This window comes from Bombus impatiens, unplaced genomic scaffold (assembly GCF_000188095.3).
Source record: "Bombus impatiens unplaced genomic scaffold, BIMP_2.2 scf_0525, whole genome shotgun sequence".
In the NCBI taxonomy this organism is placed as follows: domain Eukaryota; kingdom Metazoa; phylum Arthropoda; class Insecta; order Hymenoptera; family Apidae; genus Bombus; species Bombus impatiens.
Window position 1 is genome coordinate 70,710 of NT_176944.1, and position 24,995 is coordinate 95,704.

Below are 24,995 nucleotides of genomic sequence, written 5' to 3' on the forward strand. Positions count from 1 at the left end.
AATCTATTTTCAAAACGCTTTGAAACAATTCGCTGAATTGAAGCTTCAATCGGATACGCTCAATCGACTAATTTTCCAGTAGCAAAAATTCCAACTTTCGTCTCTAAGATTTACACCGAGGACACATCGAAACATTTTCAAAATTACGATCCTTAACAATTTCTCTAAAAGTGAAAATTATCGTGTAACTCTTTAAAACAACCAGGATTTGATTAAATAGTAATTTTCAAGTAGCGGTAGAAGTTGGAGTAAAGTTGAAGGAAGGTGGAGACTCGGCTTGAAAAAAACAAGAGAGAAAAAGCGGAAGCGAAGGATTCAAAGCGATGCCGGGTGGATCGAATCGGACTGCACGGAATTGGCGGTGATTTAAATTGGCTGCCCTCTCGACCTGCCGTTTAACCTATTTACCACCGAGGCTCCTGAATACGCCTGCTCCTCCTCTTCGTCTTTTTTCTCTTTTTATTTTTTTTCCCCTCCCCCTCTTTTCGTCCTATTCCTCCATCCACTGAATTTCGTAGCCTGTCAGTCGCATTTATCCTCTTTGTGGCACGACCCCGAAGCTTTTTAAGCTCCTGACGGGAAACACGATCGTCGGGCCCGCGTATCTACAACTCGTGTTCGAGGAGCCTTCAAAGGGAAACCCGCGCTCTCACTCTGATCGAAGTTTATGAACGTTTCGTGGCCATGTGTTTTCGTTTTATCCGCTGGTTCGATTTGAATTCGCTGGTGGGCGGGCAAAGGTCATTATCATAGAAGTCGGAGTATAAATCGGAATGATTAACTTTGCAGAGAAGCGTTCCGATTTGTACTATTAGAATGGTCAGGTAAAAGCGCGGGAAAAGAAGAAAGAGAAATCGAATAATTCGAGTGAAATTGTATTGTTAAAACGATAAGCGACAGATAGCGACATAGAGAATATTAACGCGCTTATCAAAGTTCGTCTGTTAATCGAAATTTAACTTATACTCTTTCGGTGTAAGTGTACACTTATTCTCAGAATCATAGGATTTATTTCTTCAGAAATATTATCAATTAGGCTCTCCAATGATTTCTATCCTATATCATAAGTTTATTGATAGCTGGGTTTATTTACAATGGATTAAACTAAATACAGTAATGTGCTATAACTAAGACGACTAAATAGATAATTCACAACTCACGATTAATAGTGTACAACTCATAACAGCTCAACGCTCAGCTCCTCACAACTCGACTCTCAGTTTACGACTCCTCACAACTCGAGTCTCAACTAACAACTCAAATGTCAAGAAGTATTGGATTGGCGACTAAGTGATTGCGAAATTTGTCAATACCATCTAATGACAAAATCCGCAATCACTTAGTTTCCGACCCAATAGCTCTTAACATTTGAGTTGTTAATTAATATGATACGTGAATGGATGTACGGATACTTATGCGAATCCATACTTTCGTAAAGATAAACGAAGGAATGGAAGCTAAGCAGGTATTTGCATTCCCTATCAAATATTATTATAATAGACGCCAAAGTTTGTATACTTTCTCACAGATTTTCCATAAATGCATAAATGTCCATAATCTGTGCATAAATTATATTCCGAGATTATATCGCACACGTTTCTTTGCTCAAATCAAAATTTGACAAATTAATGTTCCATCTCCACCGAGTTTGTTAACTGAGAGAAACTTTATTTAAAACATTTAAACTTGAAAAGGATTGAATATCTGTCGCCTACCAAGTAGAATTTTCATCAGATTATCACGAACTTGCATTCTTTGTACCAATGAGACGTATGTGGATCGAACAATTACATTTTTTTTGAAAAATGGAGTTCGAACGGTTAAGGAATAGAGTGACCACGTGCAGGTAGATTTTCACTGGAAAATCTTGCGATTCTTAGGACGATTATCGTGTTTGCTTTAAAAGTGCAAGACTCTCGAAGCTTACGAATGAATGTAATTTAATTTTCCACTTTATACTATAAGGGAACTAATTTATGTGCCTCTCAGAAGCCTTTTGATCGACGAATCTGCGACAGAAAATTAATTAGCCGCGGTTAGAATACAGTTTGTCGTAAACAGAGTGGAATTTAAGATGTGTATTTTGGAAAGAAAATGAATTGCAATGGTTTGGAGAGGGATATGAATTTTGGAATTGGATCGTTGATATAAATGTGAGAACACCGAGAAAATTGTTCGAGTTTCGAAGCTTGATTTGCATTATAATACGATCCGTTGCTTCCAGAGACGCGTGTAAAACTGTGTGGCGATCGTCTGTGATTTTAAATTTTACACACGTGTACGACAAAGAAAAAGATCTCATCTGTTGGATGGAAATTCCGTAAAGATGGTCACGTGTAATTACAAATCGATTTATACTTTGCGGTTTCTAATAAGAATAAACAGGGAAACGGATCTTACAAGTAAAGAAATGGACGTGCACGTACGCGAGACGTGAATTAATTGGAATTTTTAAAAGAAAGATGGGGTTAAAAATGAACGAAGAGAAAAACAAGATAAATTACGCTTTTTAATACGGAGGATACGAATATTAGCAGGAAAAGGAAAACCTGGAACTTTCTACGTTATGAAAAATTTGTAGATACACTGAGGTTAAAGAAACTTTAAACCAAGAAATAAATTTTTAATTGGAAAATATTCAGCGACGTGAACAGATTATCTAATTCTTGACAAGTTGAATTGCTAATTTAATGTTGCGCAACGCGATCAAAATATCTTCGTTACTATCCTTGCACCAACATCGTTATACCATAAATATTAAATAAAATCGGCACAGCAACATAGCGACTATCATAATTAATGCGTGGTTTGCAGGAATTAACACTAGAACTAGCAAAATTCAAATTGACTGGTTTTACAATTTTATTTTGAAATTCCTATTTCATGTTATATTTTTTTCCACAATGATGTAATGACTTTCGTAACGATAACTAAAAGAATAATATAATGAATTTTATTTTGTTCTTTTATGTATTCAAACTGAAAATAATTCTGTATCGAGGCTACTTATACCAATACCAGTCAAAATGACTGGTACTTGTCAAAGTGTAAAAGGATGCTTCGATCTGTTTATCGAACCCCAATTAACCAGTTTCCTCGTTTTGCACAACTTCCCACGTGTTTTTCAAATTTTTACTGCGTATCATTCGATATGGTGATATCAGTGATCAGGAAAATTCCGGCTCGATCGTTAGATCGCTAGATGCTAACACTAGAAATACCACAGCGGTCAAAACGACTGGTTCTACAATTTTATAAATGTGTCGACCCTCGTTTGGGGATGATGGTCCCAGATGGATTAATAATATCAAAAATGTACTACACAACATGGAATTCCTTCTGTAAGAAAGTAATGAATCAATAAACATAAAAATATTCTATTATTACGTATTTTTGAAAGAGCAGTCATTTTGACCAGTTTCGATAGAAATAGCTTTGTATTAGTGTTAAAAACATGCGAAAGATATGACTTAGGAAAAGGAATTAGAAAAATGAAGAAACACCGTTCTCGTGACAATTAACTCTTTCGTGCGTATCTACATGAGCAGCTGGCTTTCAAAGTTTCCATACGGTTTTTCTACGTCTCACGCGAATTCCAACCACGTGCCGTTTCGTCGCGGTAAATTCAGCTTGTCCTGTGAGGGTGGCAGCCGTTGAATTAACGACGGTACAAATTTAACTCGGTCGCGTGCAACAAATAAACGAACGCCGCTGCAGGCTAAATAATTATTGCCGAGCAAAATGGCGTGCTGAGCGGCCAGCCAGCGTAGCGGCCATTTGTACGTGGCCAACTCATAAACGCGGCCCAACTCTGCTCTGCCACGGTCCTCTCTGTGTTGCACGAGACCCGTTTTCTACAGAAAACAGCTGCTTGAACCTTTCAGTGTCCCTACAATGGCAACAGAATATGCTACAGTTACGATTTCGTTTATCTGAAACTCACGAGATTTTTAAAACTCTTTGTCCGTGCGGTGCGCACGTTGTAATAGAAGACGAATTGCCAAACGAATTACACAGTTAACACGTTGTTGACTGGCAATTTTGCTGAGAATTTATCTCATGTCACCGGCTATTATTTCGTGATTGGATGTGGAAATAAAACAATATAAATGAACTTTAATAAATTTTATTTGTTATTCAATTTTTAATATTTTTTTGGCGAAAAAAAGCGCATCGCGAGTTTACTCGTGGCAACGTTTGGCCATGAAAACACGAGTTAACTCGTGACCGGTCGACAATGTGTTAAGATTCGTGTCGTTACAAGGATAATTACGAGTAATCAAGTATTTTGTATTTTATCTACCGTGTGAAAAGCGTGTGTTAACCGTTTGATTGCTAAACGTGTGTATACAGGGTGTCTGCGAAATCACGGTACAAGTCGGCTGATGATTCTACGCGTGGAAATAAATCGAAAGAAGAGAGCAACGTTTCTCTTCGTTTAAGGCTTCGTTTTCGAGAGAAACGAGTTTGGAAACCCAGCAGATAGTCGCGTACGTAAATAGAAATTATGAAACTTTTGTTTCTTTATTATTGTTACTGATTATTATTACTTTCTTTACTCTGTGTTTAATTTCAATGGTTTCATAGTGAAGGATAAGGCTAGTACCTTTTAAGAATCATTTTATTAATCAGGAAGCAAATAGCGACACTGTTGAAAATGACAACGTGAGTTCGCGCTCGTCATCCATATGCAGATGTGCTAGTTACAGTAAATAATAAGTAGAAGATAGTTCTAGATACAATCGATGGATTTAATCGATAGGTTTAAGGGTGTGCGTTGAATTAGAACGTTCTAAAACAGCGTCTTTTTGTGATTTCTTTTAGAAGGGAAAGAAAGGAATGAAGTTATTGAATTTCGAGATATGGTTTTATATGTATTTAACGAATATAAAAAAATTTTTTTTAAAGTAAAAAAGAAAATTATAACAGATTTCTAAGCCTATTTCATGGGCTGCAGGTTTCAATCTGCGTGAAAGATCCACCCCGTAATTCTTGACTGAAACGAGAAAAAAGGATTAAATTATTCTCGATGAACTAAAAAAGTTCGTCAAAAAGTTTATGTAAATAATTGTTATAGCACCTTAAAGTTTATTTCTTCTATTTAAAAAACATATTTTTTCTTTAAACCCGCTAAAATTTTTAATTTCACACTATTTCCTGCCCTTTTTTTTAATTCATCGAGAAGAAAAGTATATAATAATTTAATCCTTTTTTGGTTTTTCGTTTCAGTCAAGAATTACGAGGTGTATTTTTCACACCGATTGAAAACTGCAGCCTATGAAATAGGCTTAGACATCTGTTATAATTTTATTTTTTTATTTTACAAAAATTTTTTTTATATTCGTTAAATATATATATAACCATACCTCAAAATTCAATAACTTCATTTCTTTCTTTCCCTTCTAAAAAAAATCACAAAAAGACGCGGTTTTAGAACATTCTAATTCAGGACACCCCCTTAAGATATTCTTTTGCTTTTTATCCCTAATAAAGAAAAAAATAACGGCTACTGTGATCCTACTTCTAAATACAGAAATAACAACAGGTTATGGGCCCAGATTCAATAATTAGTTATTATTTTATTGAAAATATTATTAATAGCAATAATATTGAGGAGCGCAGACGATGACCTAAAAAATAAAAAAGAAAGAGCCCGATCGATGATTCAGTGTTGAATATCATAAAGGCGCTCTTTTTTTTTATTTCTAGTCCATGTAAGAATGTGCAACAAATGTTTCTCGGCTCGGAATGGTGTGATAAATTTATTCAAAGAATAGAATAATAGCTATTGCGACCCTACCTCTAAATACAGAAATAACAACAGACACTGTCTACGTTTAACAAAATACAGACACGAGCAGAAACAACAGTTTCATAATTCGAAACAACCAGACGACAGACGGCTACCCGATGAATGTTCAAACTCATTTTTCTTGAAAACGAAGCCTCGAGCGAAAAACACGTTGTTGCTCTTCTCCGCTTATTTTTCCATCTGGAATCATCAGTCGACAATTTGTACCATAATTTCGAAGACACCCTGTACATGTACTTTCACGTTCATTAATATATAGAAAATATTAATTTACATTAATATATAGGAAAGTATATATATATCCGTTTGGTAAATTTTACCCAGAAAAACACATTTACTGTCTTAGCAAATTGATAAAAATTAGGAAAAATTTCCCAGGTGAAGAATTCGTAGAATTAGGAGAAAAAGGCGAGTTAATAAGTTAGGAAGAAAAAAATTGGCTATGAATTAAGATAAATAAGTATTATATGGTCAGCAATTTTTATTTTGCTCTATTAAAAGCTCAATTAGTGTTCTATTAAAAGCTTATTATTGTCTGAGGATAAGCAAGAAAAAAATAGTCATGTACATTAAAAATCTACATGAAAAAACGTTTTTTCTAAATAGCGCAACATTTTTGTTTGCAGCACATCGCCAGTTTAATCGACAACGAGAGAGTTAATTCACGTCTGGTTCGATGAACTTCTGTCAATCGAACGCTGTCATCTGAATACTCGGAGTGCGAAGTCCTGGTTTTGCGGAATTTCACGGTGAATATCGAACGAACCATTCGTAATATTTGGATTATGTATAAAACTCGTGGACTGAACATTTGATTTTGATGACGCGAGAACGAAGTACTGCATAATTCAGTATTTTTAACGCATAGTAGCAAGTAAGGTAGAAATGTTCACTTTATACCACGTCTGATATTTTTCTATATTACCATTATTTCCTATGTTACTTTATGATTATTTTACAACTTGGTCTTTTTAAAACTATATTTTATTCCGGTTTCATCATCGTTTTACAGTTTCGTTTTTCTTTAGATCACCGCTTCATTCGTCTCTTCGATGTAGAAAATATCTCTCTATTCGAGATTGAAACTGTGTTAATTTTCAGATCTCGTTAGGATCTTTATTCTGATCGTAGAACGATTTCATTCTTTCAGTGGAATATTTGAAGCTGAAATACTTCGAAAGAAACTTTTACAATCTCGTTACATCTCTTCTGACTGTACTGTCTACGTTTTTTAACGTTGTTCGTATGCAGATTTCGTTGGATGAAAACGATAAACTTGTGGAACACGAATGAAAGAGAAATTCCTTTGGTTAGCCATTACTTGGTACGCGTAAACCACTCAAAAATCATACTGATCCACTCCATTTCGTGAAAATTTTATAATTTTAATATAAATCTACTGCTTTATTTCGCTCTTTTTCGACTTAATTATGCTTTTTCTAACATTCAAAAGAAATGTCCAGCAAATTCTTGTCGATACAGATGATTTTTCGCTGCAATTTTACGTGATACGTCTTGTTAAAATTCTAAAAATTTGTTTGGTCTGCTGAAATAATAGCAATAAATATGCAAATATAAATATAAAAATATGAATATAAAGACACAGAAGCTAAACGTTTATTTGTTAAAACTGATTTGATTTCTGCGTGACTAAATATATATGGCAATGTTTAAACGTAGCGTAATAAATGAATTTAACAATTTCGAAGAAGGCAAAGATTCGAATAAAATCGAATATACCTGCGGTGTATCATTGCTAGCTAGGAATCACGTTTTTAATTTAGCGCTTTTTAACAGATTCAATTTCATTATTCGCTCGAAACAACTTTGTTTACGGAGCCCTCCGTTCGATATTTTTCTTACCTTTATGAAACGAGGATTTTCAATTTTCCGCGAAGCGATACGATTTTGTATTTCATATTGCCGCAACTCGGGAAATAAACTATTAAATTTAACCTACATTTACGAGATTGGTACAGGTAAATCGTACTTTATCTCTTCGATACATTCTGTGATTGAAATTTTTCTAAAATTTCCTCCACCGTTTAAATTACAACCACGTCTGCGAATAAAAACAACTAGTAACGTGTTAAATAAATAGACGAAATAAATAACGGAAGCTCTAAATCGACCATACAATTAAAACATTTAAAATAGAGATATTACAAAATTCTATTTAAATTCCACTATCGAAAAGCTATATTTTTGAAAAAGTCTCCTCCTCCATTTACTCGAATTGTATCTCGCTCTGCGATACACATTACGTAAATTCTAATACAAAAATAAGAATTACACGTACGTTAACATTAACAATAATGAAAAATAATTATTATTAAAATAATATTAAAAAATTCTACTTATCTAAATTTTGCTAAAATTCCCCCCTCTTATTTAAATTCTAATTACTCGTATAATCGATATTATACAAATTATCTCATAAAAATATTACTAATAATATTAAAATAATAATAAAATAATAATAATAATAAAAAAAGATAGCGAGAAAGATAGTAAGACATGCGTTTAAAATATTAAAAAATTCTATTTGAAAGTTATTATAAATTCGTGTGAAGGTAGATCTTGCGGGGAACTTTGGCAATGTACGGTGTCTCTGTTTAAACTGAAAATTTCCAATTTTTCCAAGCAAACAAAGAGAAGCACAAAGAGTGCAGTGACGAACGAGGCCAGAGGCCTGTAAGCGCGCGAATCGAGAAGGAAGGGAGAAACGGAGCTGAGAGAACGAGAGAACAGAGGAACGTCTGTTCAGAGGCACGCGCTGCCATATCGTTGCGCAACAGCTTGACCGATCCATCGACTCGAAACACGCGTCGACGATTAACCGCGTTATCCCTATTTGCATGCGGCATTTATACGCCACGCTAATTAGAAGCTACGTATTGTCTATCTATTAATTTGCTCGTTTTTTCGGTTTCTTCCTATCGCCAGATCGTAAGATGTGTTTCGTACGACTTTGTTAGGAAAAGATGAATTCCACTGAGAAATGTTACAAACGTTAGATAAACTTGTTTCACAGTAGCTGTTAGTATTACGGAGCTGTTGCTTTGTGAGTGTTAAATAGTCTGTGGTTAAACATTCTTAAGTATAATTACACAAATTGAAGTAATTCAACGAAACTTTTTGCCATTTGTTCTCCTGAAACTGGTAAACGTTAGAACCTTTTCCTCGGTTTTACTTCGATCGCTTTTAAACTGTTTCAATCGTTCGATCGTTTGGTCGAGTGTGGTCTCAATCACGTAATACAGATATTCCGTGTACGATCTAAGTAATTGTCCAACTATTCCAAGAATAAAAATATCTTCGATTCTATGTTTTCAGTTGTCTGATAATCGTAAGTTGCATTTATAGTTTCTTCGTTGCACGTTAATTTAATCTTCGGAACGTGCTCGTGATACAAGTTCTAACGTATATGGATATTTCGAAAAATATTGAATTAATTAATTGAATGATTATTTCGATAATAAAAATCATTATTCATTACCTTTGAATTGCCTAAATTGAAGAAAACAGATTGAGATTCGTTTTAACGGTTATACGGAATAAAAACTGATTCGGAGCGTTTAAACTGGAACGCAGACGAAATACGGACGCGTGAAACATTACCTGGGAGTTACACCGGGTTATACAGGGTTAACTGGTAAAGTGGTTATAATGCGCCAGTGCGTCATACAGCGTCCTTGGTGCAGTGCACATGACGCACGGATGCATCGTGTGCGAAAACTTTTCCACGTTTGATTGTCACAAGTCTGCTCGTTTAAAATCCACACGTTTCCTGCGCTTCTTTCTTTTCTGCGTTTCGTTTGAATTATTTAAATCAATTAATTCAAGCTTGTTTGATCTCAGGTTTCTTTATATATTCGATTCGAACAATTTCTTACGAACGTTGACACAATAAATAAACGATAACGCGAAAACGTAATTAACATAACCGATTTAATCTTGAAAGAAATGACATTATTTTCGAAATATATTAAAAACATTCAAATTCATTTCGTGGTCATCGAAACATAGTTTCACCATTTACATATTCAGGTATTTAATAATAATTACGTATTCAATAGAAAGAAAACCAATGAAAAATTGTTACTCAGAAAAATAAGATACAAAGCTAACAGGAACCTGCTAAAGGCTTTCGATTTATTACGAAACAGCCAGAAGACCATTTTTTCCTTCCATTTCTTTTCTTTCACAAATTACCCAATATCAGATAGCAGAACCGATCTCAAACTTTTGACCTGTGCTGTGTCCTAGGCTAATAATAAAACTAAAAATCCTCCCACACTCATTTCCATCGAGCGTTCTACCTGACAGGCTTTGCACGTGATTTTTCCACGAAAATTTCCCTGTCACTGGGATTAGAGACGTGTTTTGTCCATGTTGGTGGACAAGCGCGTCGGTCAACGACGGTCGATTAAAAAATATCGAGAGGCGCGGAGAAAAAGAAAAGAGGATAGAGAAAGAGGGAAGAGGGAACGGAACGAGGTCGAAGTCGAACGGAAGACAAGATTGATTACTAAGCGGAACGTATGGAGGGTCGGGGACAAAGCAGAGACAAAACAGATCGAAACACCATCCACGCTTGGGGCGGGTTTCTATTTGAGCACCCTCGGCCACGCTCGAGTGCCTTACTAATTCGATTAAACGTCGCTCCCGACCTTCCGTACCTTCGACACGTGACAGTCTAATTAGCGTGCGATTATTTCTGTAATGCCAAACAGGCCACCCGTACGTTATTTGTGCCGTGAAATAATATTGGGGAAGGTATCGATGGTGTTTTTAGAAGATTTCCTATGGCGGAGCGGCAAATTACACGCTTGCAATGAGTTTCAGTTTGATTAACGCTAGAACTACCAGTCAAATTGACTGGTTTCACGATTTTATTTTAAAATTCCTACTTCGTGTTATACTTTTTTTATGTAATGAATTTTTTGTAACGATAACTAAAAGAATGATCTAATGAATTTTATTTTGTTTTTTATGTATTCAAACTGAAAATAATTTTGTATCAAGGCTACGGATACCAATGCCAGTCAAAATGTAAAAGGGTGCTGCAATCTGTTTATCGAACCCCAATTAACCAGTTTCCTCGTTTTGTATAACTTCGCGCACGTTTTTCAAATTTTTATCGTTCGATATGATGATATCATTTATCAAGAAAATTCTGGATCGATCGCTAGATCGCTAGATGCTAACGCTTAACGAAATACCACAGCGGTCAAAACGACTGGTTCTACAATTTTATAAATGTGTTTATAGTTTAAGGATCCTACAGTTTAAGGTCCTCGTTTAAGGATCATCGTGGAGTAATAATACCAAAACTGTACTGCATAACATGGAATTGCTTCTGTAAGAAAGTAATCAATCAATAAATATAAAAATATTCTATTATTACGTATTTTTTAAAGACCACTCATTTTGACTGGTTTTGGTAGAAATAGCTTTGTGTTAACTATCGGTAGTTCTAGTGGTAAATTTGCGTTTTAACTGACTTAGACGCGAGTACATGTCTTTTGGTCGACCCGATGAAATTGCAATGAAGCTGCTTTTTTAGATACGTTATGTGTGTATTAGATTGTCAGAAAAGTTTCTTTCGTTTTATAAGAAAATAATAGACGCACTATGTTTTTTCTTCTATATTAGTTTATCGAATTATGCACGAACGTAATAATAGAAATAGAATGAAATGGATCATACCTAATTCAATAAAATAATATAAAACGGAAATTGTTGTTCATCTATTATCACCTTATGAAACGAACGAAACTTTTCGGACAACCTAATACAATGGTTGGAACACATATTTCTTCATACTCTTGCTTCTCATCGAAGCGTTTTTTTTTCCTTTTTTTATATATCAGGTCCATTTCATTTTCACGGTATCGATCGTACTATCGATGACACGAAATTCAATGTACTTGAATGTACTAATTAATTGCTATGTACTTGATGCGATAAATACAGTGGTGTGTAAATGCTTTTTGGTAATTGGGAATTTCCTAGATATATGAATATCGTAAAAGAAAGAGTGTATTTTAACGTTCCTTTACGTCAAATTTCTACGTGATAAGCAAATTCGCGAGACATTCGTTCTTCTTTATTCATATATAAACACTATTTGTATATAAACATTGTATATAATATTTGTATATAAAATTGTATATTTGTATATAATTGTATATTTGTATATAATATTTGTAATAATATTTGTATATAAAATTTGTATATAACACTATTCATATATAAACACTAATTTGAAAAATTGAATGATTCTATAAAAACTTGCATCTCGTTTAATAGAATCATTCGTAGAGCGCAATGAACTAAAAAGTAACAAATACAAGAAAAAATTTTGTAATCGAAATATCCAGATTGTTTAAGGCAATGAACGAATAAAAATTATCCACTAAATATTTATTGTCTATGAAATTCTTATTTGATAACATGAAATGTCATCTCTATAGATCGTAACCCACGGTTCCCAAAAGAAGCTTTTAACAAGCTCCTAATCATTTCCCGGATTAATCTCGTTCTCTGTTAAATGTTCCATTACTTATGCATTAATATGTACTTTCTTACGTACACAGAGCGTCATGAAGGTGCGTTTAGGCGAAGCGAGCTCGTTCTTGCGCCGCTTCGTGGTGGGTTTAGACCAACGGAGAGTATATTCGTTGTCCGCTCGGTAAAATTAAAAGATGATATCGTAATCGAGCATTCGTCCACCGATCGGACAAAGAATGATCTCACTTTCTTCGCGTTTCTGGTTACACGTTTGGTTAACTGTAAATTGTTAAAATTTCGTTCAGCACGTGAGAGTACAGACGAACGAATGCTCGTTTGCGCTATTCATTTCACGAAATTTTACCAGAGCTGTGAAAGAGCTAAACGCACCATTAAACGTAATTAGAGCGGAAAATCGAAGCGTAAACGAGCATTCGACGACTGTTCGTCAAATAAAAAAACGGCACGTTATGAAAGATCCTAAGAACGTTTGAAAAATCTTCATTTATTCGTCGGTTATGGTCGCCACGAGTCTAATCGAAGATCGAACTGGAAATAACTATCGAGCATTCCAGATGCCCGGTCCAATCTCTACAAACGATCGTACACAAAATTGTAAATGAGTTTACGAAGCTATCGGTCGATGGTGGTTTACAGAAAACGAGCAGTAAAACGCTGCTGCTCTCGTTCTATATTCTTGCTGGTTCGTTCTAAACGCGGCTAGAGGTGTTGCAGCGAGTCGAATCGGCTCTTGAATCGCATCGAATCGGCCGAATCGATCGATTTACGATCACCAGCGCACACCTGACCGACCATAGAGTGGCGCCGATCGAAACGCGGGTATGCACGCGCTCATTCCCGCATTATTCGTCGCGTATAAGTGGGAACGTACACACATGGGTGCAAGTTAGGTCGCACGGCTGACCCAGATATGCGCGCAGCGTCGCGTCGTCGCGCGAAGCGAAACGCGATTGAAACAGCCCGCTCTAGATTTCGCCGCCGTTTGTCGTATCATCGGCCATCGTATCGCGCGAAATATCGTCACGCGACGTCTTCTACTGGGATCCTGATCTATACAGAACTGTACGATCGATCCACTAACTATGCTAATAGACGTAGCTACGTGCAAGTTGCTACGAAGTCGCTCGACAGTACGAACTTTATGGCGTCTATTCAGGTAGTTTTGTTCTTAATGCTGTTGTCAATTGCCGCGGTTGTTCATGGTTGTATGGTTTCTGGGTAAATGGAACGGAAACGTTGGATAGATTGTGGTTGGTCGAGACGAGTTGTTTAGGTGAATCGAGTTTACGAGTTCCGAGGAAAGTGAATGCAAAAGGAAATATTTTCGTATTGGCGGATTGCGAATGTTTAGGGAAATTCAGGTTTTTGTATAATCATTATTTTATACCCTTGGAAATAGAATCGTATAAATATGAAGTAACGTGCAAGATAAATAGAGATTTGTTTCATCCTTGAAACGCTGTACACGCCTTGGATATTTTGTATATTTTCGCAGATCATGTGCAATGCGCATTCGAATTTCTCATAAACGTAGAAACATTGGCAGTGGGTAAGCAAATAAAAGGATAACTTTGATAATATGCAATCGATCATTGAATTTTTCAATCTCTCCTTATGTTTCTTTCCTGTAGCCTTCAAAATTATCACAATTATCCTGTCAAATTCTTAAATTGTATCTCATTGTTGTACGCTATTTAATGCTAATAAACCTGAAAGCCAGAGACCAAGTTGGAGAAGAGTTCAGACTCTTCGCTGTCGCGACTCAGGCATATTAAAATTTCGATATTTCTTTTATCCGCCCTTGTACTTCGATTTAAGGCAACCCCGTTGCAAATATACGAAACAGAAGGCATAGAGTTTTGTCGTATCTCCGATAAAAAGTCTGCTCTTGAAAGTAGCCGCGAAATGGTTTTAATAAACCTGAAAGCCAGAAACCCGGTTGTAGTTGAAGGAGAAGCTTCTGCTGTCGCGACTAAGCTGCATTAACATTTTTTTATCCTCCACGATATCTAAATTTAAGACGATCCTACAGATACGCAGAAGACGTAGAATTCTTTTGCCCTTGATAAAAATTCTACTCTTGTAAAATAACTGGAGAACAGTTCTAATAAACCTGAAAGCCGGAAACGTAGTCGGAGAAGAACCTAAACTCGAAACCCTTGGCTGTGGCGAATAAGGCGTCGTAACCATAACGCAGCCACGAGTTCCAGCCGTCTGGCAGACGAGGCGCACAAGCTGAGCGTATCCGGCACGAACGTGCGCATAAGTGCACACCGGAATGCCCGACGTAGCAGCGGTGCATACTTAGCGGTGCATACGCGCCGCACACGCATACACTCGGTCACGCGATCCTGTATGCGCATACACTGTCTCTCAAAAGTATACGGACGCTTGGTTGCGTTTGACAAAATGTGATGTAAAATCGTAGGAACGTAGGAGCAGCTGATTTTTATTATTTTGTCGTTGTTACGTTATGGTTGTATGTGTATAGGTGTACGCATATGTCATCTCTGAATTGGAGATATAATTTAAGAAATTGTGAAAGAACGAGTCGCAGATGTGAGACATCGTCTTAAGTTTGAGAGAATGTGACTTGAATCGCGGCTACGAGCAACCGCGCAACCATCTCGTTATTTATTCGTTGTTGATGTACGTTGTATACGTTGCAGAGTGTTTTTAAAGCGAAAAATGTCACATAGAACGGGCTTAGAAGGTTAGCTAAACGCGCCAAGTAACATCGTTTAAGTTTGATACAGGAAATATAACGTGAGTTCTAGGAAAGAGTAACTGCGACGATCGTAGTACAGGCCGCTTGGTTATGTTTGACAGAGTGTGATGTAAAATCGTAAGAACGTAGGAGCAGCTGATTTTTATTATTTTGTCGTTGTTACGTTATGGTTGTATGTGTATAGGTGTACGCATATGTCATCTCTGAATTGGAGATATAATTTAAGAAATTGTGAAAGAACGAGTCGCAGATGTGAGACATCGTCTTAAGTTTGAGAGAATGTGACTTGAATCGCGGCTACGAGCAACCGCGCAACCATCTCGTTATTTATTCGTTGTTGATGTACGTTGTATACGTTGCAGAGTGTTTTTAAAGCGAAAAATGTCACATAGAACGGGCTTAGAAGGTTAGCTAAACGCGCCAAGTAACATCGTTTAAGTTTGATACAGGAAATATAACGTGAGTTCTAGGAAAGAGTAACTGCGACGATCGTAGTACAGGCCGCTTGGTTATGTTTGACAGAGTGTGATGTAAAATCGTAGGAACGTAGGAGCAGCTGATTTTTATTATTTTGTCGTTGTTACGTTATGGTTGTATGTGTATAGGTGTACGCATATGTCGTCTATGAATTGGAGACATAATTTAAGAAATTGTGAAAGAACGAGTGGAAGATGTGAGATATCGTCTTAAGTTTGAGAGAATGTGACTTGAATCGCGGCTACGAGCAACCGCGCAACCATCTCGTTATTTATTCGTTGTTGATGTACGTTGTATACGTTGCAGAGTGTTTTTAAAGCGAAAAATGTCACATAGAACGGGCTTAGAAGGTTTGGGCTTAGAAGGTTAGTTAAACGCGCCAAGTAACATCGTTTAGGTTTGATAGAGGGAATATAACGTGAGTTCTAGAAAAGAGTAACTGCGACGATCATAGTACAGGACGCCTCTAAATTGGAGATACAATAGAGAAAGGGGTGGAGGAAATCAATTGGATATCGTAAAGTAAGGTTTTTCACTGAGAATCTGATCCACATTGTTGTTATAAAAATATTACAATGATTTTGTTATTTAATCGTTATTATTAAAGTTACGGTAGCCTTTATCTCGAGAGGCCACAATGTGAAAATTGTTAGATCGCCAATTTCTGAAACGTAACGAATTCTTCGCTCGTGAATCCCCTAATTTCTAATATCATAAATCTCACATTGATTTATTAATATTTTTCCAAATTTCTAAAGACCTTCGCTAACACGATTAACAGTCTAACTTACAATCTGTAAACCTATTTATATGCACATAGAGTTACAAATTGGTCAAACCTCTAGATATTAGGTTGTCCGAAAGGTTTCTCTCGTTTCATAAGGTGATAATAAATGAACAACAATTTCTGTTTTATATTATCTTATCAAATTAGGTGTGATCCATTTCGTTCTATTTCTATTATTATGCTCGTGTATAATTCAATAAATTAATATAAAAGAAAAAACATTGTGCGTCTATTATCTCCTTATAAAACGAAAGAAACATTTTGGACAACCTAATACTTACGAGTAACAGTGCGTGTACGCGTCAGAGACACTCTGAGTGCTGTCAGAGCTAAAGAGAAAGAGAGAGAAAGAGAGAACAGTCAGGAGCGGGTTCCGCTGGTGCGTGCGGGCATGTGCAAGCGCAAGGTCGTGTCGGGGTTGGGAATTCGGACTGCCAAGGGTTCCCACCCCTTCGTATTGCGCTAGAATTCTGACACTACTACCTGGACGACCGACTGCTGCTAAACGAAGATGGAGAACAACAGAGAAAAGAGTGGGAGGCAGATAGAGAAGGGCCACTCCGTCTCGTTTCCTTTCCGAAGCGTATCCTTCGGGAATACGTACCGGGTGAACCCACAGGATTCCATGCATCGGGTTGGTTCGCAAACCTGTTTCGCAGGGGGAATTTGTCACGTTCCCTGCTAATCCGATTTTCACGAGCCATACGTTATCATGGTAATAATTTTCGTGTAAAATTAGTAACACTGATTTTTACGCGTCTTATTTACCAATTATTGTGAAATTATCAGTGTAAATAATATTTATGATCTTTACAGTTATCCTTCTATGGTATTTGCATACTATGTGTGCGTTATCGACCAGCGATTTTAAGTTATCTTTCATCTTTTTATGTTTTCGTTTAAATCTAGCTTTGCTTAGAAAGATTAAGGTAACGCGTTGCAATGAAAGCCATTGGACGATATTCTAGAGACTTGGAAGAATATTCAAGAATTTTGGGCGATTTTAAAAAAAAAATACGGATCGCATGGATGTAAGGGACTCAGTGTGCAGTCGACACCAGTAAAAATAAGGTTGCAAACGAAGGATTATGGATTATTGCGTGAAATCGGTTTCTGCGTTGTGAAAATTTCTGTTTTATTTAAAAGTTACCGCGATATTACGTATGTTTATATCATATATGTGTGTATAATTTTTTAAACTACGAATTTCATCAAATTTTACTTAATCAGATTAGTTATTAGAGTACTACATGATTATTAAAGTACATACGCTGCAAGCTAAGGTACCATTGAAAATTATACGAGGAACAATATAATTCGTTATGTTTCATTCAATTTTCCGATAGTTAATATTAATTCGGATCAATAATTTTAATATTGTACAATGTATAAGTATTCTCAAAACATATCTAATAAACATATTTTGTTTTAATCATTTGAAAAATATACCAATTAGATCGAAACAATCGATAGTGTCTCGACTGAGAACTGTATAAAATATTACAAATAATATAATTGTAAAGTAGTAATTATAAATTAAATTATAAACGACTGGTTTTATTACTTTTAATCCCTAACGTGTTTTTCTATTACAGTGTTCGTCGCAAAATCGTTTTCGTTTACTTCATATCGTTCCGTTTCATGACGTGCATCGTTGTTTGACGTATACTTACACGTCGTTTCGTTTATACGTCATTTCCGTTTATAACTGGCGTACGATGAACGTGTCGAGATTGTACAATACGTCATTAGATACATTTGCAAGATTATGAGTTGCGAAATGGATAGTAATAGAAGCCTAATAATAAGATTGGCTAAGCTTAATGATAAAAGAATATGAAACACGTAACATAATCAATAAAATATATTACATCGTAGCGGGGAATATAGTTTGAAAATATAATTTTTCATTAGAAACTTCGATACGTTTTTAAATCATTAGACACTGTGTATCACTATGGAATATAGTGACAAGTATTTGTCAAATTATAAATTTCAAATTATATCTTTCTATATCGATTTGTATAATTTCGCGAGAAATTAATAAAATTTGTTTCAGTTTTGTATAAAATTTTGTAAAAAGTTACGAAGAATATTTATTTCGTCTTTGAGGGAATTTTAACAATGTTCTTTCGATATTTGATTGAATCGATGATTAAAACGTTACGAATGAATTTCCGTAACCGTAAAAAATTCCCCGATGGAATTGTCAGCCAACCCTTTTTTCATCGGTAGGAAGATAATTCAGGAAGGAAGAAGAATCTTTTGATGAACAGAAATGCCGGGAAAGGATTGAAGTTCCTTTTCCAAGTGGATGAAGTACGTAGTTGGAGTGATAATTGACTGGGCGATGATGAAACTGGCTGACTCGCGATCTTCCTAGAGGTAGCTAATATTTACGTTGAACTAACAGGAAAAGGAAGTTCTTCGTGAAGTAGGAAAAAGCTTCTCTTAATGCGAAATAGCCACTCGTTCTTTCAAAATAACGGCTGAACGAGTCCTAATAGAAAATTAATAAACAAGCGATTAAGAATTCAAAATCTTTTTTCTAAATAATTTCAGAAACGGAAAGAGTAAAATTGATTAAATAAACGTAGCGATATTTCTTAGAATAATTAACAATTATGTTATTATAATTTTTCTTTCGATGATTTTTTACTAGAAAAATACTACAATAAAAAGGAAAAATACTTTTTGATTCTAAAGTTTCTTGAAAATTCTCGAAACTGATGAAAAGCGTTGCTATCGAATATGAAAAAAAAATGTTAATCGTTTTCAACCATCTAAATGTATTTTCTTTATTATACCATCGTATACCGTAAATAAATAAAAATCACGTAGAGGTTAAAGAGGACCAGTTGTGCGATAATTTCGCAACGATCACCCGTTATACAGGCAGACCGATCTGTTCGCGTAATATTATAGTTCGGTGAACAGTAATCTGGGTTACGCCCTCCGCTCGATTCATAAGAACCGCGCGTTAAAGTAGGAGAGAACGTGATTTCTCTCGTACCTTCGTTCTTTCTCCCTCCCCCTGTCGCCCTTCTCTTTTCTAGCGACACCCTTTTCCTCTCTTTTCCTTTTTCATGCTTTCTCCAAACGCTCTCTTTACTTTAACCCCTTTCCCAATCTCTGTTTCTAATACTTCAGTTCTTCTTTTCTTTTTCTGTGTTTTCCTGCTTCTCTTTTCACTTTCACCCCTCTTTTTCTTTTATCTTTTATCTGCTCTTTTAATTAGTACACTCGCAATTTTATCTCACGTTGTCTTCATCTCCAATAACCATCTTCTTTTTTTTAAGATACTGTAAATGTTGAAGTTGTGAAGTCTACAGAAAACGATTGGCATTGATATTCAAGTATGGAACTACCTACTATTGATAGTTTTACAGCTAATTATTATTTACTAGTTTTTACTAGTTCAGTTTTATCAATCTGTAAATGTGTCAGAGAAGGTGTTCACTGTTTAACCATTTAACACCGAGCAGTTGCACTGCTTTTCAAAATCACTTTCGATCAATTTCAAAAAACGCTCCTTTTCAAAATTCGTCAAACTTTGTCCCTGATTAATGCCCCTAATCTTTCTTGGTCAGGCTCCATTGACAGAACAGCGAATAATTTATAGATCGGATTAATATTCCAAATAAATCTTTGATCTGAAGATAACAAAACACCTACGTATAATATATAAATAAATTTTACATCTTTTAAATAATTTGGATTTAACGAACCAGATGTCGAACGGTTAAACAGAGAATTTACCCAATGTGTCATTTTTTCCTTCCCATTTTTCTCCTAAAATTAATATTAAAATTTCTATCGACGCTTATTATCCTGTTCTATCAAAGAACACTGTGAATACTTTCAGTGTTCCATCATATTCGTAACGTATATTTGTATCATTCTGAATAATAGAACAATTAACGTCCTAAGAGAGAATGGCGAGAAGAAAATTGAAGGAAATGGTGCAAACTTGTTGCATGCCATCCGGACGCTTCTTTCACCCTCTCGCCCTTATCTTCTCATTTCTCTTACATTTCTCCGCGGATATTTCTTGGTCTCGTCATACCAACCAGGAATTTCCAAATGGATCCTCATTTTTTAGATGGCCATTTTTCTCACGTCCATTTTCGCGCGTCTTTTTGTTCCTACGTTGCAAGATCCGGCTATGGCGAACGGCTGCTTTGCATTTATACGTCTACTTCCTCGAGAAGCGTATTTTTTATCCTACTACGTTCTATTTTGCTCTACTCTACTTTTTTCTTCTTCTTCGTAATCTCGCCGCGTTCTACTTTCTCGCGTTAATTCTGGATTTACGAGCGTTCGTGCGTCGTGTTGCAAATAGTTGCGAATATTCCGATTCTTTCATCTCGATGCAATATCGATCTTGCGAAACTTGCGATTCGCTGACTCAAGGATTATCGATAACGTTAGTTACATTTCTTTCCATACAAAATATCCGAAATTTGTACTGTTAAATAGAAGATTGAGTCAAGATTGTATAAGATATGAGATTTTTTTCATTTTCTTACCGAGAAAAACGTCATTAATTACCATTTCTAATTGATCCTTTACACCTGCACCGATAATCAAAATGGGTTAATAGGTTATTCGCTAGTAATAAATTATTAGTAAGTTAAAATCGGTTCAAATTATTGGTCTTGAGTCTTATAATTTCTTTTAAAAGATTGGCATGTTTTTGAATATATTAAATATAAATTGTAAGGATGATTAAAGAGTGATATATCGTCGAGATATTACCAGCTCGATTTATATACTATTCTACCTTTCATAAGTGATCCTATACTTTTTCTACCTATAATTACTATTATACTAATTGCTATAATTACCTCATATGTTACTAAATAAATAAACATCTTATTATAATAGGAAGATATGATTTATTTCAATAGAAATAAGTTCTTTTGCAACGTTAAATCATGCAGCACGACTTTCATGAATCACTGTATCCTCTTTCTTTTAGTTACCATTATTATTTTAATAATATGTACCTACTATTATTTTAGTAATTTGCGTATAATTACTTCGTACAATAGCAAATAGATAGATAATCATGCTGTTATACGAAGACACGATTTGTTTTAATAAACCAAGTTCTTCTGTAAGTTTAGTTTAGGTACAGAAACTATCATGAATGACCAAACGTTTTTTTTTTTTTTTTTATTATTTGCAGGGCTGAGACTCGCAGAGGACCAGAGGAGTTTATTGAATAAATCAAGGTCAAGCGAATGAAAGAGCGACGAGGAGGGCCGAGGCATCGGCCGGGATTCTGTCGTGGCGCAGAAAAATCAAATTAAACAGCCGCTTTTAAGTCGAATTAAAACGAATGCGCTTAATTAAAGCGGCCTGTGCCGCTCAACTAAAGGAGTTTTATTGACGGCGACCGAGTCTCCTTTGTCGGTACCACCGTGTACCCTTTCATTATTACGTTAAAAGATGCCCGCGACTTTTTGGTTTTGCAGCAAATAACGCTCTATTTTTCTCTCCGTTAAAGACAGCCCGGTTTTTTTCCGATTTTTCAATCCGACTTCTCTGTTTTTCAATGTTTCCTTTCTTTGTGACTTCGAGACGCGTTTCAGGATCCAGCTTCTTCGTAGCCGTATTTTTTGCTCCTTTCATTCTTACGGCTACGTGAATCGGAGATTTTTTGGAGGCGGCAGCATGGTGAAAAAGAAACGAGCGTGTGAAATTAATTTACTGTCCTTATTGCTTCTCTTTGTTAATTGGATTAGAGTGAAAAAAGCGATAGCCCTTTAACATATTTGTTGGCGTTAGTTTTATGGAAGGTCTGCGTAGTTTTATGGAAATTCATATTTTCATAGAGCCAATGAAAAATCTGGAATCTAATGGTAGGTAGGATGTTATCTCATCCGCTGAATGTTATACAAGTAGCTGCTGTATCTTCGTTATTTTCTATACTTTCACTTGTCGTGTGCATTTTCCAATTTGTCGTCTTCTATAAACGCGTAAAATTCAGCCATACGCGGCGGTTATTGAACGAGAAGCTCGTAACGAATGCGAAGAAGAAATGTTTTTACTATCGTAATGCATAAAAATCGGCGAAGCAAATGTTTAAATAAAGCAGCCAACACAACTTGTGCATTCTAGTTTTCCATATAGTACAGCGCAGTTTCCGAACGATTTATTTGAAATTCTACCTTATTTTATTACACTACCAAAGGGTTAGATGATAAAATAATTCGTTTCATCGTGGCTGTAACGATGCTCGTGGCCCATGGTTTATCGGTCAGAAAAATGTGCAGACCCGTGACAAAAGGAGTCATAACGGAACCGCGTTCGCAAGCCAAAGACGAGCACGTTAACGGTGTCTGAGGTTTCACCGCGCTAAATACACACTTTTTCCCTCTCACTCGTCGCGTTAACGTCGAACCAACCGCGGACGACGACTCTTTTTCTTTTCTCTTACTCGACGATGCTGTCCGCCGTGAAAAGAAGCAGCTACTCCATCGTAGGGATAAAGACGAGAAAGCGAAGAAAAAGCCACGGTTCTCGTTGCAGAGAAAATCGGAAGAGGATCGACGTAGAAGATGAATAGAAGGCGAGAAGCAGAGGTTCTCCCTTGAAACAGGGGGACAATCTTCCCCTGTTCATTGTGAGAATTTCTAATTGTTCGCCAATGTTCCGGATATTTATGTAAGGGAATTTTTCTCTGGGAAAATGGTACGTGGCATTATCTCTTACCATATAATGTATGGATTATCGAGAAATTATAATTTTTTTTAATAAATTTAACAGTTGAAAAGCAACACGTGAGTGTCTGGTGTTTTTATTGTAATTGGCAACTAAGTGATTGCGGATTTTGTCAATACCAAAATGTCAATACCAAAATTTGTCAATGACAAAATCCGCAATCACTTAGTTGCCAATAGAAATGAAATTATGTAAATCATTGGCGATATTATGTAACGTTATAGGTTTGATAATAATAGCATCAGTATTAGTAATATTAATAGCTGTTAATAATAGGATGATGTATTTTAACAGTATAATTGATATTAAAAGTAGGGTAAGGGGATTTTCTTTCGGCAGGGTGGATGCGACTAATTAAGAAATTTAACAGTTGAAGAGCAATGCGTGAGTGTCTGGTGTTTTTATTGTAATTGGCAACTAAGTGATTACGGATTTTGTCATTAGGTGGTATTGACAAAATCCGCAATCACTTAGTTGCCAATGGAAATGAAATTATGTAAATCATTGGCGATATTATGTAACGTTATAGGTTTGACAATAATAGCATCAGTATTAGTAATATTAATAGCTGTTGGTAATAGGATGATGTATTTTAACAGTATAATTGATACTAAAAGTAGGGTAAAGGGGTTTTTTTCGGTATGGTGGATGTGACTTTTTGTTAGAAAATTGTGTACGTATCGTGAAAAAATTACAAGTTTTCTAGGAAATTGGGTGATTTAAGCGTAACGTACAAATCTTGCTTTTAGAAATGAAATTATGTAATTATTAGTAATTGTGTAATTATTGCAGGTAATCGTGTAATTATTAGTAATTATTAGTAATTACATAATTACGCAGGTAATTACGTAATTAGTAGCGTCGTATCATTATGATATTTCAATGATGTACTATTAAAACGATGCCTGTAAGTTAAAGAAGAACTAAATATTAGGAAAAACATAAGAAGTCACTTCTCAATTTGTTCATTTCCTTTGATCTTCCACTTCTTCCTTGCTACTCCTAAAAGATACCGAAAAGTCACAAGCTTCGAACTTCGATCTTATCGAAATCCCTGAAATCAGTGAACTCTGAAAATCGATAGTTGCCGAGTGAAAAATCCTAACGGTATGTAAAAGTTACTATTATGAAAATTTCATTTCAGTTACGTATTTCAACTCTTACAGGTCTCCTTAGTTTTACAGCAAATGAAAATTATATTTCACTGCTAGAAAAGTAAAAATCCATTTTACAAATGATAGCACTAAACTGGCTTACATCGCCATAATCCTCATCTAGCCAATTATCACAAATATAAAACGGTGATAGTTTCCAAGCAACAAATGAATAACAAAAAAAAAAGAAAAAACAAAAATAAAAAGAAAAAGAAACTCTGAATCGGACATAGAACGAGCGCAAACGAGGGAAGAACAATTCTCGCGCCCTTCGTGTGCGGCAAGGTCCGTCCTGCTCGTTTCTTTCTCCTCCGGCTCCTCTTTGCTCGTTTTCTCGCGGCGTCGTCGTCGTCGTCGTCGTCCCTTCTTCCCATTCCATCGTCCTCTTTCTCTTCTCTGCCGGCCGTGATCTCACGAGATTTATTAACACGCGTCGCGCCTCGCGGGGATACGCCGCGCGTTGCGAATTACGGATGGAGCTCGGTCGCGCGCGTTCACGCGCATCACACCGCTCGCCTATATACTTACTTATGTACTTCGCCAGTATTATTTGCACACAATGCGACTTATGAAAAATATCTGTATTAAAGAACCGCGTTTTCGACGTGGACGTCTCATTGTTCAGCGTGGGACGAAGTTAAATCACAGACCAGCGAGCTTTCTTCTTCGATAATGGTTGGCAGGACGATGAGGTGGAGGGTGGGGGGATATATAGAGAATTTTTGGTAGATTCGCACATTCGTGTTAAAGCAACTTTCTTACGTTAAATTT

General features: G+C 35.9%; 1 long non-coding RNA gene across 2 annotated transcripts in view; it reads left to right on the plus strand.

Annotated features, from left to right (window-relative positions):
• Positions 1 to 22,364, plus strand: part of LOC112213198 — a 29,588-nt gene extending 7,224 nt beyond the window's left edge. The window contains exons 1-3 of one of the 2 annotated variants that reach the window (XR_002947080.2): positions 3,107 to 3,117; positions 6,439 to 6,561; positions 21,533 to 22,364. This is a non-coding gene — a long non-coding RNA (uncharacterized LOC112213198). Of the gene's footprint in view, positions 1 to 3,106; positions 3,118 to 6,438; positions 6,562 to 21,532 lie in introns of those variants that run through there. The other variant, XR_004462070.1, reaches the window with a different exon arrangement.
• Positions 22,365 to 24,995: the final 2,631 nt, after the last annotated feature.